This window comes from Corapipo altera, unplaced genomic scaffold (genome assembly GCF_003945725.1).
Source record: "Corapipo altera isolate COAL_440 unplaced genomic scaffold, ASM394572v1 308, whole genome shotgun sequence".
In the NCBI taxonomy this organism is placed as follows: domain Eukaryota; kingdom Metazoa; phylum Chordata; class Aves; order Passeriformes; family Pipridae; genus Corapipo; species Corapipo altera.
In genome coordinates, this window is record NW_020884925.1 from 2313944 (window position 1) to 2327909 (window position 13966).

The following is a 13966-nucleotide window of genomic DNA, read 5'->3' on the forward strand; positions in this document are numbered from 1 at the left end:
CTGAGTGCCTCAACCTTCTCCCCACTTGCTTTTGAAAGATAAATCCCTGTAAAATAGAAAGATTTAGTCTAGTCCAGCTGGGCAGGTCAGTCCAGGCAGTAATGCATTCACATCCTAAATGTTTCAATTCTTTTGGCTAAACTTCCTGGTGAAAGGTGTTTTTTTTCTCTCCTTCACAAAAAAAGAATAACAGCTCTGACCTTGAGGAGAGAAATTATGAGGGTTCAGAGTTCTGTTTCCTTTTTTGTTGCTATTTTTCTTACAAAATATTCCAGTTGAGAGGGATTTTTTGCTTAAACAATTTGTACCCAGTGGATAGATTTATTCCATTCAGCTGCCAGCCACAAGAAAGCCCTGTTATTCCCTGTGGCATGTTTTTTTTTTCCTCTCAATACTCATAAATACTCTTGCTAAATCTGAGTTTCTACTACTTGTAAACATGAGGGACCAGGTATTCCTGACCTGTTTCTGATGCTGGAGGAATCACTTGCCTCCTTCTCTGTCGTGACCCCGGGTAACTTGAGCAGTGCTCAGGACCTGTCCTAAAATATCCCTCTGTCTCCCCAGGCCTAATCCTGTTCCACTCCCTTATTATTTCTGTCTCTTGGGGATAAAGGATCTGTAAAAATTTGCTTTTTTGAATGTCCTGGAAGCAAGAGGTTCTTTGGAGGCAGCACTTTTGAATCCCACCTGGCTGCTACTTCTCATGCCTCTGCTCCCAGCCAACACCCTGCTGTCCTGGCTTTTAGCAGGACTGGGCAAAAAATTGATTTCCTGGTTTAGCATCATTCCTTCAAGGGAGAAGGGGAAAATGTGGAGATTTGGTTTGAAATTGTTTGAGTGAATGTGGCAGAAATGCAAAGTGAACATTTGGGCTTGACAGCAGAGTTGGTTTAGACTGGGTAGAAAAGAAATGAGGAGACTCTTAAAATGGCAAGTGGGCTTGGAGGGGGAAAAAAAAGGAAATGTTACTTTTAAACACATGAAAACTGACTGCTTTGATGCTGACTGATGACTTAATACTCTTTTGTATCTGTTCCACGTGACAAGGCCAGTTTGCCAGGCTGGGATCACTGCTGGTGAGTTTGGCTGTGGTAGCTCCTCACACTCCTGGCCTGCCTCAGTTTCCCTTCATAGAATCACAGAATGTTTTGGGTTGGAAGGGACTTTCAAGAACATCTTGTTGCAACCCCCTGCTGTGAGGGTTGGAACTTCCACTCTCCCAGGTTGCTCCAAGCCCCATCCAACCTGGCCTTGAACACTTCTAGGGATGGGGCAGCTGCAGCTTCTCTGGGCAGCCTGTGCCAGGGCCTCACCACCTCCACAGGGAAGAATTTCTTCCCAATATATAATCTAATCTTCCCTTGTCTGCAGTTTATCCATGAGGTTTGGGGCTCCCCAACTGCCTCATCTTTGCCAGGGTAGGCTAGTGCAGGGGGACCCACATGGTGCTGCAGCACCTTTCTTGCTCAAGAGATTTAGTTGAGGTCTGGGCTGAGATCTCCAAACTCATTGCAGTGGTGAGTCTGAGTCAGAGCCTCCCTCCCCTGACAGGCAGCTCTGTCTCTTTATGCTTTTAATTTCTTTGGAGCTCAGATTTTCGGCATCCTCACCTCTCTGCTAGCGCAGTGTTTTTAGGAACAGATGGGCTTAATTTCCGATTGCCGCCCCCTGAACCTGGGAGGAGGTTTGAGTTTGGAGCCAGTCTGCCTCTTGTTCCATGTGAGTCCATCCGGCAGGCTCCTGCCTGCCCTGCCCCCTGTGGACACGGAGCCAAGGACCCGGCAAATACCCCTCTCCATGATGAGGAAGGTCCTCAGAAGTAAGATTTTCTCTCTCAGTGGATAAATCCGTCTCCACGTTACCTTAGCAGTGGAAACGGCTGAGCATCTTCTTATGGGTTGATACTGTTGAGATGCTTAGTCTAAGCTCCATCTAATCCTCTTTCAGCGAGCAATCGGTCTTGTGATCTCACACAAACAGGTTTTCTGACTCCAGCCTCGGCATTCTGTGGTTTGTGATCATAGTGGAAGAGTGGTGGTCCTGCTGCATCCCTGTGCTGCTGCCCCTGAGTTGAACTAGAGGTGAAAGGGAAAAGAAAATGAACCTACAAGTTTCTACCCTGAACTCTGTACCTGACTGTTGGATTTTGGGTCTAGATGTCAACTCCTGCTTTCGTAAGGCTTTGTGGTGTGGGATTTCCCTACCCAGCTTCCTGTGGATCATAAACCAGATTTTTACAACTGTGATTTTGTATTGGATTAAAGTTTTGGGGTGGTTTTTTTGAGAGTACGCTCCTGAATCTGACCTCCTTTGCTCCTGCCAGTGTGGCTTGAGAATCCTGTCACTCTTTGGGAATCAATAGCAAATATAAAGCACGTTTAAAATATTTCCATTCCCTTCCTGTGCGTCGAGGCCCCAAATTCAAGGCAGAATTTAGAGCTGCTGGACTTTGCTTGTGCTTGAAAACTCTTAGACTGTGAACTTGGCAAAGCCTGATTCCTGCTTGCTGGAAGTGGGAGCCTTGTGGGTGTGGTTCAGCGGGCTTGTTGCCCTCCAGCATCACGATGTCACCCTGGCACCTGTGTGTGGAGATGGAGTTACTGGCAGTGGTCCTGGCACAAGGTAGTGGTGGGGCCTGGCACCTAGGACCATTCCCCTCCTCAGGGCATGGGAGAAAGGCTGTGGGATTTGCTGTCAGTAAGATTCGATGAGTTCCCAGCTGGTGGTTAGACCTCATCCCTGGGATCTGGTTTTGACTGGCTCTGGGATGAACATCACTCCTCCTGGAGCAAGGGATGGTTCCTGGATGGCTACCTGTCCATTCTGCCATGGGCTGGGCTGGCTGCAATGATCCATGGCCGTGGGTGAGAGTGAGCAATCCTTTCTGGAGATGATCTCAGAAGTCACTCAGCACCTCTTCACACTGTCCCTCTCCTCCTGTCTTGCAGGGCTGTGTGTCTGAGGCTGAGCCAGGTGCCCCCCTGCTCGTGTTGGGTCCCATGAGACAGGCAGGACCACCCTGTCCTTCCCACCCGGGGCCACAGCACCCCCCTCTGCCCCCGCTGACCAGGACGCCTCTCCAGCACCCAGAAGGAAGCTGCAGAGCTCTGCTGCCACGGTAAGTCCCTGGGCTTTGGCTTTCCTTTCCCAGGACACTTCACTGGAGAAGGGCGTGCTCCAAGTTTGTGTCCTCATTAGCTCCACGTGCATCCCTGGCTGCAGTGGGGTCACAGCAAGGGGTCCACGCACAGGCTCTGAAGGAACAGCTTATGCACCAGAAAATTCAGGTTTCAGTCAACAGACTCGGCTCACAAATTCAGGTTGTATTTAGCAAGTGGCTTTGGCTGAAGAAAAAAAAAAAGTGAAACACTGAAAAGTTTGATTTTTTTTTTTTTGACATTTTCAAAATGAAACCTTTCAGCCATCTGTTTCGAGATGACATTTCAGTTTGAATTTTTTCTAGGTTTTTTTTTTTTTTCAGCGTGGGGGGGAAGCCACCTACAAACAAAATTAAAGCTACACTTCAGCCCAAACAAAATGTTTCATTCAGCCCCAGATTATTACTGGGGCTTCAAAATTTGGCAAAGAAAAAAAAAAATTACTTTGGTCACCCTGCATTACTTTCTTTTCTCAGTTTGGCCACCGAAACAAAAGACAAGCATGTGGGAGCTGTGGGGGACATACTACACAGTGTTGGGGGGTTTTGAGTGGGAGCTTGGGAAGAGCTTGTGGTGGCAGAACATGTTGTACCAATGACTTTGGTGATGGCAGGAGACTGTGGGAACTAATTTTAGCTATGCCAGAAAGCTTGTTCTGGAGAGGAGAGCCTGCTGCACTGAGCCCACCTGGCTCCTCCCAGGGCTGTGGTGGTGGCCACTGGTTTCTAGGCATGCTGCTGGGTGCCAGAGGTGTGTGGCAGATCTCACCCAATGCCATTTTCTCCCTGCAGAGCAGCATCTGTGCCTGTTATCTGTTTTTTCCACCTGGTGTTTGAGCAAGTCCATCTTGAGGAGGTAGATGTGACACTGAAGGGAGCTTCTGGTCTGCCCAGAAGGTTTTTCAGCTCTCTTTGCACAGGAGAAACCACCCTGGGGAGGGAGGAGAGCAGGGGAAAGGACTGGGGAAGCAAGGGGCAAGGGTGGCTGGTTTGTGTGGCCAGAGCATAAAGGGATGAGCTCAAACGTGTCAGCTTGGTTTGGGGTCAGATGTAGTGAAGTGGTGGGAATGAGGGAGAACTCACCTCCCTGAAGCACCACATCTTGCAGAAGAGCAGCAGTGGGGCACTGTGAGGGGCACAAGCTGGCAGTGCAAGGCAGAGGGAAAGTGCCTTGTAGTGAGCAAGGCCCTCCTCTGGGGCTGCAGAAGAAGCTGCATAGGCTCCTCTTGGCCCCTGCATGGCAAAGAGGAGATGATCTGACCATCCTTGCCAAATCCCATCACTGTGAGCTCCGGGTAGCCCTTCCACCACACAGCTCAGCTGAAACTACCTAATTAGAGAAAGAAGCTGTGCTTTTCATTTGCTACACCCTCTCCACCCCCAGTCTGTCCCAGATGTGACCTTACCCAGTCACACAGAACTGCCGCATGCGGAGGCATGTGTTGAAAGGGAGGTGTGTTTGGTGGGGGCTGCTGGACTCGCTGGCGTGGGGCTGTACCTGCCCTGTGATGCTTCATGCCCTTTGTCAGGAAGGAGGAGTGGAGGGCTAAGTCACCGTAGGAGAACCCCAAAATCATGCCATAAACAATCTGTGCACCGACACGGGGGGCTGCAGGAAGGCATCCTCCACCAAATTCCGAGGAGGAGCACGCTGCTGGCACACCCTGGCTCCTGCAGCATGGGTGTGCAGGACTCCCACTCCAGCAGGAAGGCTTCAAACACACGTTCCAGGCAGGTGTCTGGGAGCGTGGTGGGACAGCAGGTGTTTGATATCTGCTCTCGTGTGGTCCCATGCTTCTGTCAGCACTGGCTCCCTGCTGAAGCGTTGTAGGGCTGCTGCCTTTGTTGCACAGGAAAAAATCAGCTGTTCAGAGGTACGTGAGATCAGAAGGGATCAGGGGTTGGTGAGGATCTGAAATCGATGTCTGCCCTTGTTTGGAGGGGAGAGGGTTGTGCCCAAACCTCTGTTGGCTGTTTTACAGGTGGCCATGGCTGGTAACGCTGGAGAGGGTGGTAGGACCTTGGTTTTATCCCACAGGGAATCCCTCCAGCCTGGTGTGGGAGCGTCTCTCCCCAGGCCCTTACTGGAAGCCCCCAAAGCCTTCTGAACCATGGACTTCTGGGTTTGCATTTAGTATTCCCATCTTCCATTCTCTTTCTGTGTTTTCATTTCTCCCTCTCTTGCCCCCTCCCTCCATCTTTATCAGTAGCTAATGAAACAGGCAGGGAGAAACCCAATTCATACAGTAATTAAATTTACTTAGTGGGTATTCAGCTGGAGTAATGAGAAGTTTAATTCAATGATTAGTTTTTTCTTTCATTAATTAAAAATGGAACAACGGTGCAGTTACAGTGGGCTGCATTGATCCTCCTCATGGAAAGCTGCTGATGGAGGAGGAGGAGGAAGCAAAGCTTCTCGTTTTATCTTCTCTGGGTGCTCTCCCCACGCACAGATAGATGCCCTGTTCCCAGTTGACCCCTGGCCCAGGTGTCCCTGAGTGACTTTAGGTAAGGGATGCTTGTGGCAATGATGGAGGAGGGTGGTGCCAGAGCCCCCCACCAGGTCCTCTCCCAGATCTGCCCCCACCAGCAGCCTTTCAGTTTAAAAAGGGATTTGAAATCCTTGCTGTAGGTGGAAGATTGAAAAGCAGGTCCCAGCCCACAAGAAGTTTTCGGTGGGAGAGTTGTTTTCCTTCCTCACTGAACAGATTTTGATCCATTTAAATATGTTAAACTCATAAACATGTTTTTAGTCTTTTAAAAATACGTGATGTGTGGATGCAAAAAGTAAACCAAATAAGTAATTTCCCATTTTTCCAATGCTTTCTGCAGGCTCTTGAGCAATGTTAAGACTTCAGATGTCCTTTGAAGCATGATTGGGCAGGTTCTGTTCCCCAAAAGCAGAGGCATTGGTGTGCTCCTATTTTTGACACAGGTTTATTTTGGGTAGCTTTGGGGGTCACTGTGAGATCTGCTAATGTGTGAGTTAATAAGGGGGTGTAGTCAACAACAGGAATAACCCCCCTCCCAAAAAACCCCAATGAACCATTAATTGGTGTTATAGATCCTGTCTCTGCAGGAGTTATGTGCATGAGGGGTGGTCACTCCTTACCTGTGCCCTCTCTGTCCCATGTGTCTGCCAAGTCATCAGCTTCTCTGCTGCTGCTGTGGGTACACTGTGATGCTGAGAATTAGCCAAGGGCTGGGGCAGGGAGTGTCTTGGTTTAAAGCCAATGAGTGCCAAGGGCACTCAACACCTCTGGAAATGAGATGCTTTTGCTTTTCTTGGGTTATTTTGGGTGGTAACTGCTTCAGGAAAGCTAGTGGGTAGACAAGAGGCTCCTGGCCAGTCCAAAGCTGTGTCCCTGTGCTGGGAAGGGCAAACAGAGTCCCATGTGGGACTGGAGCTCCTCCAGCAGTGGAGGAGTGTCCTGAGGCTCCTCTGTGCCCCTGGCTTGTGGATCTACTCAGGCTTCAGAGAAACTAGTTTTTATTCTCAGAAAGGAGGAGTACATCCCCCTGCTTAGACCTCATCTCCTGAAACAGCAAAAATTGTGATGGGAAATGGTTTCTGGCAGCAGAGGAGGTGACTGAGGGACACTTCTTTCCACACCTGGTGGGAGAGTTTGCAGCTGTGGTACCTGTACTCACCCCTTCCCAGCACGTCCCTTGGCTGTGGCAGCAGTGGGGAGGTGAGCCCGAGGTCAGGATGTGGTCAGTTTGGGCACTCTGGTGCTGGCAGCCCGTGCACCCTGTGGCTGGACCAGAGCTCCTGGCATCTCTCAGGGCCCAGCCTGTTGCCCCCAAGGAGTTGTGACAGTGCTTTGCTCTGGGGAGTGTTTTGGGCTGACTCTGGCTGTAGCACAGCATCTCCAAACCCCAGAACATCTATGGGAGAACCCTCAAAACCCCTGGGTCTGTGGGATGCAGTGTCCCCCAGTCAGAGCCTCGTACCTCATTGCTGGGATCCTGAGCTGTGAGACCCTTTTGCAGCTTTCCATTTTGGTGATGTTTTGCGCTTCCTGTCCTGTGTGAAGCATTAGGTTGGGATACAGGGATGCAGCCAGGGACTGAGCTGCCTGGGTAGACTTATGGAGGGCAGTGCAAGCCTGTGTTGGACAGTGAGTGCTACCTGACCTCGTAGGCAGCCACAGCATGGTCTTAAAACAGTGTTTTTCCAAGGGGCTTTACATGCATGTGCTTCTTGAGAGATCACTGCAAACAATTCCCAAGTGCTCTGGCCCAAATCTGTCCTGGTAGCTGTCAGCAGATCAATGCTCTACTAAGTACAGACCTGCTCTATTTCTGTGGGAAAATGGCTCTGTTAAACAGTTCATTTTGGGCCTTTCAGCAGCAGGACTATTAAATTTTGGTAGTTGTGTTTTTCTGTCTGTTGCAGCCTGATTTATAACTTTTAAATATCAGCTCAGATGAAGATTAAGCTTGCCTGAGCTCAGTTTTGGGAGGGAGAGGGGAAAAGCATTCACAGCTTTTTAATTTCTCTCCTGCTCATCTCTCAAATGCCAGGTTTAAAGCCCTGATTTTGGTATCATTTCTCCTACAGTGCATGAGTGGAAAGCAGAGGAGAGGCCAAAGCCCAGTGTGCCCCTGGCATCCGATCCCCCAGCATCCTGCCTTCATCTGACCCAGGTAGGTGACACACAAGCTTGGTGTGTTGGTGTATTACTGGGCATGACACTCACATGCCTCTGTCATGCCAAATCCAGGCCTGGACTGGATTCATTGGTGTGTGGTAAATATGCCTTTTCCCTCCCCCTTAGTCCAGAGTTGCTTCCCAGCCCTCCAGGGAGTAAGGCAATGCTGCTTTCAGCTAGTATCTGGGGCAAGCAAGAAATGTTCAATCTATCATGCCTGTACAGGGGAGTGTATTACTGGGGGGAGAGGTATCTAAAATCATTATTTGAATGGTGGTACTTTTGAGAAAGGGTTTTGTGATGGGACCATGTGGCTCTGCTTAGGTGGGTTTGCTCCAGCTGGTGTTACATCAGTGAGAGGTAAACACTGCCCTCATGGAGTGATTCAGCATGGACAGCCAGATGCTGCTTGGGGATGCTGGGCAGGAGTGGTTTCATCTTCCAGGAGAGGGCAGGCCAGAGGATTCCCAAAAAGTGATGTTTTTGGGGATGTCTCTATTACTGTTGCACAGCTCCTGTGTGCTTTCCACTGGCTCAGCCTCTTCCCAGTGCTCTTGCCGGGACAGTTAAAAGAGACAGGAGCAGGTTTTGGCTTGTGCTGTACATCCACATCCTCACCTGAAATCTGGGAGCTCGATGCAGGTGACGTGTGAGACAGCAAACATCAGAGCTGACTGGGTTGAGGCAATTTCCCAGGGTGTCAGTCCTTGAGAGAGAATAAAGAGGATCTCTCAGTGAAGAGCAGAATTTGGTTTCCTAATTAAAAAAAAAAAAATTAGGATGATTCAAGCATCTTGAGCACAAGTCATATGAGAAGAGGCTGAGGGAGCTGGGGTTGTCCAGCCTGGAGAAGAGGAGGCTCAGGGGAGACCTCCTCACTCTCTACAACTCCCTGACAGGAGGGTGTAGCCAGGTGGGGATTGGTCTCTTCTCCCAGGAAGCAGCAGTAGGACAAGAGGGCACAGTCTTAAGCCGTGCCAGGGGAGGTTTAGGTTGGACATTAGGAAGAAATTTTTTACAGAGAGAGCGATGAGACACTGGAATGGGCTGCCCAGGGAGAGGGTGGATTCTCCATCCCTGGAGGTTTTTAAGATGAGACTGGATGTGGCATCAGTGCCATGGGCTGGGAAGCATGGTGGGGTTGGATCAAGGGTTGGACTTGATGATCTCAGAGGTCTTTTCCAACCTGGTTGATTATATGATTCTATATGATGGAGCTGCTGGAGGAATTGCTGAAACTGGATCCTGTCCAAGGTGGTAGGAGATGAAGGAGTATGCTGGGATCTCTGCTCGGCAGGAGTGGTGCCACTGGGACCAACCCTTCTACCTGGGGGAGAGTGCAGGGGCTCACTTGGGACTGCCCAGAGGCAGTGTCCCAAACCTGCTCCAGAGAAAAGGGAATCAAAACAGTGAGCCAGAAGTGTCTTTCACACTCAGATACATAATTTCCCTTTTATATTGTGTTCTTTGCTCAAAGCAAAGAGCAGGCTGCATAGGCTCAACCTGATGCATGCAAAAAAAGGGACCTGTCCTTCCCTTGCCTCCCGTTCCTACGTGAGAGGAGCCTGTGGGGAGGCATTTCCAGCCTCACAGAGAGGTATTTCTAGCTTCTTCTTGCTGTTTCCCATTTTATAATAAGCAGGAATGAGCCCAGACACCCGTCTCTCCCTGCTCCCACAGGTGCTCTGTGTGGATTGGACTATGGGAAAAGCTGTGTGTGAAGGATGCTTGGTCAGAGGAGCTCCCACTGTGCCAGGGCTGACAGAGCAAGTGGAGAGACCATGGAAATAGCAGTTTTCTGTCAAAACACCTTTTCAACAGCAAGCCCTGAAGAGCGTTTATTCTTAGCGATCTTTTATTAAACCAAAATTCTGCTGGGAAATGATCCTGCTGGTTAAAGTCCTCCCTGAAAATACAAGTACTGAGAGCCATCTGGTCCGTGTTTGGATTCGTGCATTTTCTTCCAGAGTGCTATTTGCAAAAACTGAAGATTTTTCCTAAGAACAGTATTTGGAAAATGAGGTGGTTTGGGTTTTTTCTTCTGCTTTTTCCTTTGAGAAAAGGAGAAGTTATTTCCTAGGGAATTTGGGATAATGGAGTAGTGTAAAGTAAGATATGCAGGTATCCCCAGAAATGCCAAGGCAGTGGCAAGAATTCCAAAGTTTATTTAGAAGGCCAGAACATGAGGAACTTACAAATACCTCACAGTGCTTACTGAAGCACGAGGCCCCAGGGAGAAGAGGCAGGTTCCCACCCTCTCCAGGGCCTCTTTATCCTCTCTGTTTCTCCCCTGCCTTCCCGAGGCTCTGTACAGGTCTTGGAGGGAAGCATGATGTGGTGCTGGGAGCAGGGATCTCAGCCTGAGCATCCAGTAGGCACATAAGCCCTCTCCCCAAGGAGCCTGCAAACCTTGGGGCTGGATGATGTGGTCAGAGGCTTTATTTAGTTCTGAAGCAGGGCTGAGCCTGAGTGGATTTTTAATGCATGAATTTTCAGTGTTTAAACTGAGCAGGTCTTTGAACTGCTGTGGTTTCTGAGGGATGTTTCTCTTCCTCTCTGAATGCGTGTGCCATAAGCTCTCCACAAAAATCTTCCCTGCCCTCTCCTGTGTTGTTAGCTCTAGTGATGTGGACAGAAACTTGCAGAAGGGTTTCCACTACGACCCTGTGGAGTCTCTTGGATTTTCACTATTGAAAAGCCAATTTTCAGCATCAAGGTTGCTTCAAAAGGCTGGTGTTCCCAGGAGGGGAGGTCTCCTGTAGAGGTGTCAGCAGTGTTGGGGCTGTCCCCAGGAAAGGTGTGAGGGACAGTGGGGACTCCAGGGCCACTCTTGTCTTCAGCTGGCCCAAATGCTATGGTTAAACAGAGTGGCTGGAAGAGCTGAGGAAGAATCAGGCTGGAGGAAGGAATGTCCCAGAGGGAGAGGTGTCTGTGGCCTCCTTTAGAAGGCTGGTTTCTTCACCTCAGCATTGCCAAGTAAAAGCCCTGAATTTCTATTCCATGCCTTACCTGGTTTCTACCTGGCTCTCTGGATTAAACCAGATTTTTTTCCAAACATCTCACTCTGAGGCCTGACAAAACTACTAAGAGATTTTTAGTTTTAAAAAAATTAATTGTTAAAAATATTAATTGCGCAAATGACTACCAAGCCAGGCAGGGAGCCGGGCTGTGCCACCCAAGGGTGGCACCACGAGTGCATCTGCTGGCCTGTGGGGCAAACCTGGAAGCCACCACCACGGTCCAGCAGCTCTGCAGAGCCAAGTGGTGGGATCTCATGTGGGGTGCCTTGATGTTCTAGGCTTTTCAGTACCTGTGAGCTTTGTTGGGGGCCATCAGGGACTATTTGTCACAGGAACCTGGGCACTGTGTTAGCGAGATGGGGAGGCTTTTGAGGTTTTCTAGCAGTTGAGCCAGCTCTTCCCCATCTTAGGATGGGAGATTGTACCATGCACACACAGCTTTGGGATGTCACATCAATGTTAACAACAGGGAAGAAGGGAGAGCAGAGCTGGGTGTGCGTGGCAGTTTGTTTCTTTAGGTTTATGCAGTGATACTTTCTGCTTAATTGCACCCTGACATGCACCAAGGGGCAGGGAGGGGCTTTAAAAAAAAGCTTTTTTTGAAAAAAATTACAGTCCATGAAATACTCAGGATGGGCTGACTGCCTTTTTAAAAACTGTTATAATTACTCCTGCAAGGCTTCCACTTCTCCTGGTCTCATTGCACTTGGAGAGAGGCAGCAGGAGTGTTTGTCCTGCTTAGCACAGAGGGGTTGGGAGGTGATCCCTGCATTGATGCTTGGAGATGGGTGAGTTGGGAGTCAGAGGGCTGGCTTGTTCCCATGAATGAGAACTAGTGGTGGACTGAGGGCTTGGAAGGGAATGGAGGCCATTTAGTGATGTATTAGGGTGTACTCAGAACAATAAAAATGTCCCTGGTGCACCCCACAGCTTCCTCCTGACTCTGTCCTGCCTCCCATGGCTGTGGGGAATCCAGTGGTGGGTCAGCGCCGTGGGAAGCCCATGTCTTGCCTGTAGGGAGGGGCTGCTCCAGGAAGTCTCTCCCAAGGCTGTTAGGCACAATCCAAAATTAGCATCTCATTCACTCGCTCTTAGCTCTGTTAGCTCTGAGAGGCTAATAGGGCTTAATAAAAAAGGCCTCTTGTCACCAAAATCAGCAAGGCTGACTCAGAGCACGCAGAGGGAGCAGACTTGCTGATGGAGGCAATGTTGATGTTGTAAGTGCTCACCCTGCCACAGCAGGGCCGTGGGACTTGCCCAGGAATCCCTGTCAGAGCCTGTGAGGGGTCCTTGATTCCCATCTTGGTGGGTAAACCACTGGGTGAGGAGGATGAAGGCGTGAGCATTGAACCCAGACAAGCTGTGGAGCGTTCCCAGTGCTGTGCCATGTTCCACAATTAATCACTTCCACCCACACTACACCTTTCCCCTCCCCTAGATCCTCCCTCGCCTGGTTCTGGAGTGGGAAATGGAGGCAGCTCCAGTTTTATGAATCAATCAAAGACAATGTCTGCTTTGAAGAGCTGCTGATTTAGAGAGCCCTCTGCAAGCATTTGTGCAGTACGATTTCTTATCGTAGCACAGCTCTGGATGAGCCTGCCAAGAGGAGCTGTTCCAGCTCCTGGCCACATCCTGGGGAGATGGCCTGAGTGGTCCTTTCATCTGCAAATAAAACAAACAGGAACAAAGAAGGCAATAATATTGACTTTCATTATTGATATTTCCATTTATCTCAGTAATAATTAGTATTTCTGTAGCTGGAAGGGTATAGCTCATAATCTCAGTGTTTCAGGGGAGCCTATTAATGTCATCACCAAAACCAACCAGGCATAAAGCGCTGGACAAGTGCCAAGGAGGGTGAGTGGGGTGGAGGGATGCGAATGGAGCAGGGCTGAACCTGGAGGAGAGGCAAGAGGCTGTGAAGGGGGTGCACAGATACTGCAGGGAGCAGTGGGGCAGCAGAGCTGGGGAAGGGAGACCATGAGCAGGGCCTGCTATGCCTGTGGTGGGGTGGGAGAGCTGTATGAGCTTGGTAATGGGAGCTGGGGCTCTTGGGTCCACCATCAGCCAGCCCCTTGCTGTATCCTCCGGCACAGCTGGAGCACATCCTGCTTGTCAGCGTTTGGGAGGGAAGGGCAAGACTGGCACTTCGTGCAAGTGGCCTCTAGGGGTGGAGGATGCACTGAGATGCAGACCCAGTGCCTTCCCCGCGGCCTCCAAGCTGTGGCAGCAACCCCTCCATGTCACCAGCACACCAAGATATGTGGGAAAGCAGGGCAGGTTCTTGAGTCTGTCCCTGCCTGCCCCAGGGCACCTGTGTCGTTTATGCAAGAGCTTCCCACAGCACCCAACCTTGTTGTTTGCTGGCTCTTAATTAGTCATTCCCCATTCTCTTTTAAACCCCCTTGAGATGCTCTCTGCAGGTGCCTTGTGCCTGGCCTGGATCTCCTCTGGGATCCCGGAGGAGGTGGGGCAGAGGTTTCAGCACTGGTGCTGCTGCTCTCCTGTGTGAAAGCTCTGACATGCAATTGCTCTGTGAATTATCCTGGGTCAGTCTGGAGGTCCGTTTCCTGCATCTGTGTTTTCAATTGTCCTATTAAGTGTGCATCCAGACCACTCCTGTGAGGGATGGTTTCCAGTGTGCAGCATCCCGAGCATTATCAATTCCACAGGAACCGCTGTCACAGCAGCTGCAGGGACACGCGAGCAGCAAATGCAAATGCAGGGCAGTGTTTTTATTAGGATTTAAATGAGTTTAAGACTGTTCAGAATTACAATGTGATTTGAGCCAGAAGGGGCTTATAAAACTGGTATGAGTTCATATATTATACAGTAAATGTGTCAAAGCCCATGGATCCTGCTGAACACTGTCCTCACTGAGGTGGGGAGAGGACCAGACAGCTGTCGGGGCTCAGCCCTGTTGCCCCAGCATGTCCCCGTGGGGGAAGGCTGTTTGGGGTGGAAGGAGGCCTGGAGTCATGGAGGTGGTTATGCAGGAAAGCTGGTCCCTCTTAACAAACCTGAGCCTGTGGTGCAGTACAGGCTGGCAGATGTGGTCTCTGGCTGAAGCACAGGGGTGCAGGGGGGGCTTGTGGATGTGTTCTGGGGCAGGGTTGCACTGCTTCATCCAT

General features: G+C 50.0%; 1 protein-coding gene across 2 annotated transcripts in view; it reads left to right on the forward strand.

Moving 5' to 3' along the window:
• Nucleotides 1-13966, forward strand: part of LINGO1 (leucine rich repeat and Ig domain containing 1) — a 153352-nt gene that overhangs the window by 86611 nt on the left and 52775 nt on the right. For both annotated transcript variants that reach the window (XM_027657737.1, XM_027657738.1), the window contains 2 exons: nt 2952-3121; nt 7725-7810. The gene's annotated coding sequence lies outside the window, so the exon portion shown is untranslated. The remainder of the gene's footprint in view (nt 1-2951; nt 3122-7724; nt 7811-13966) is intronic.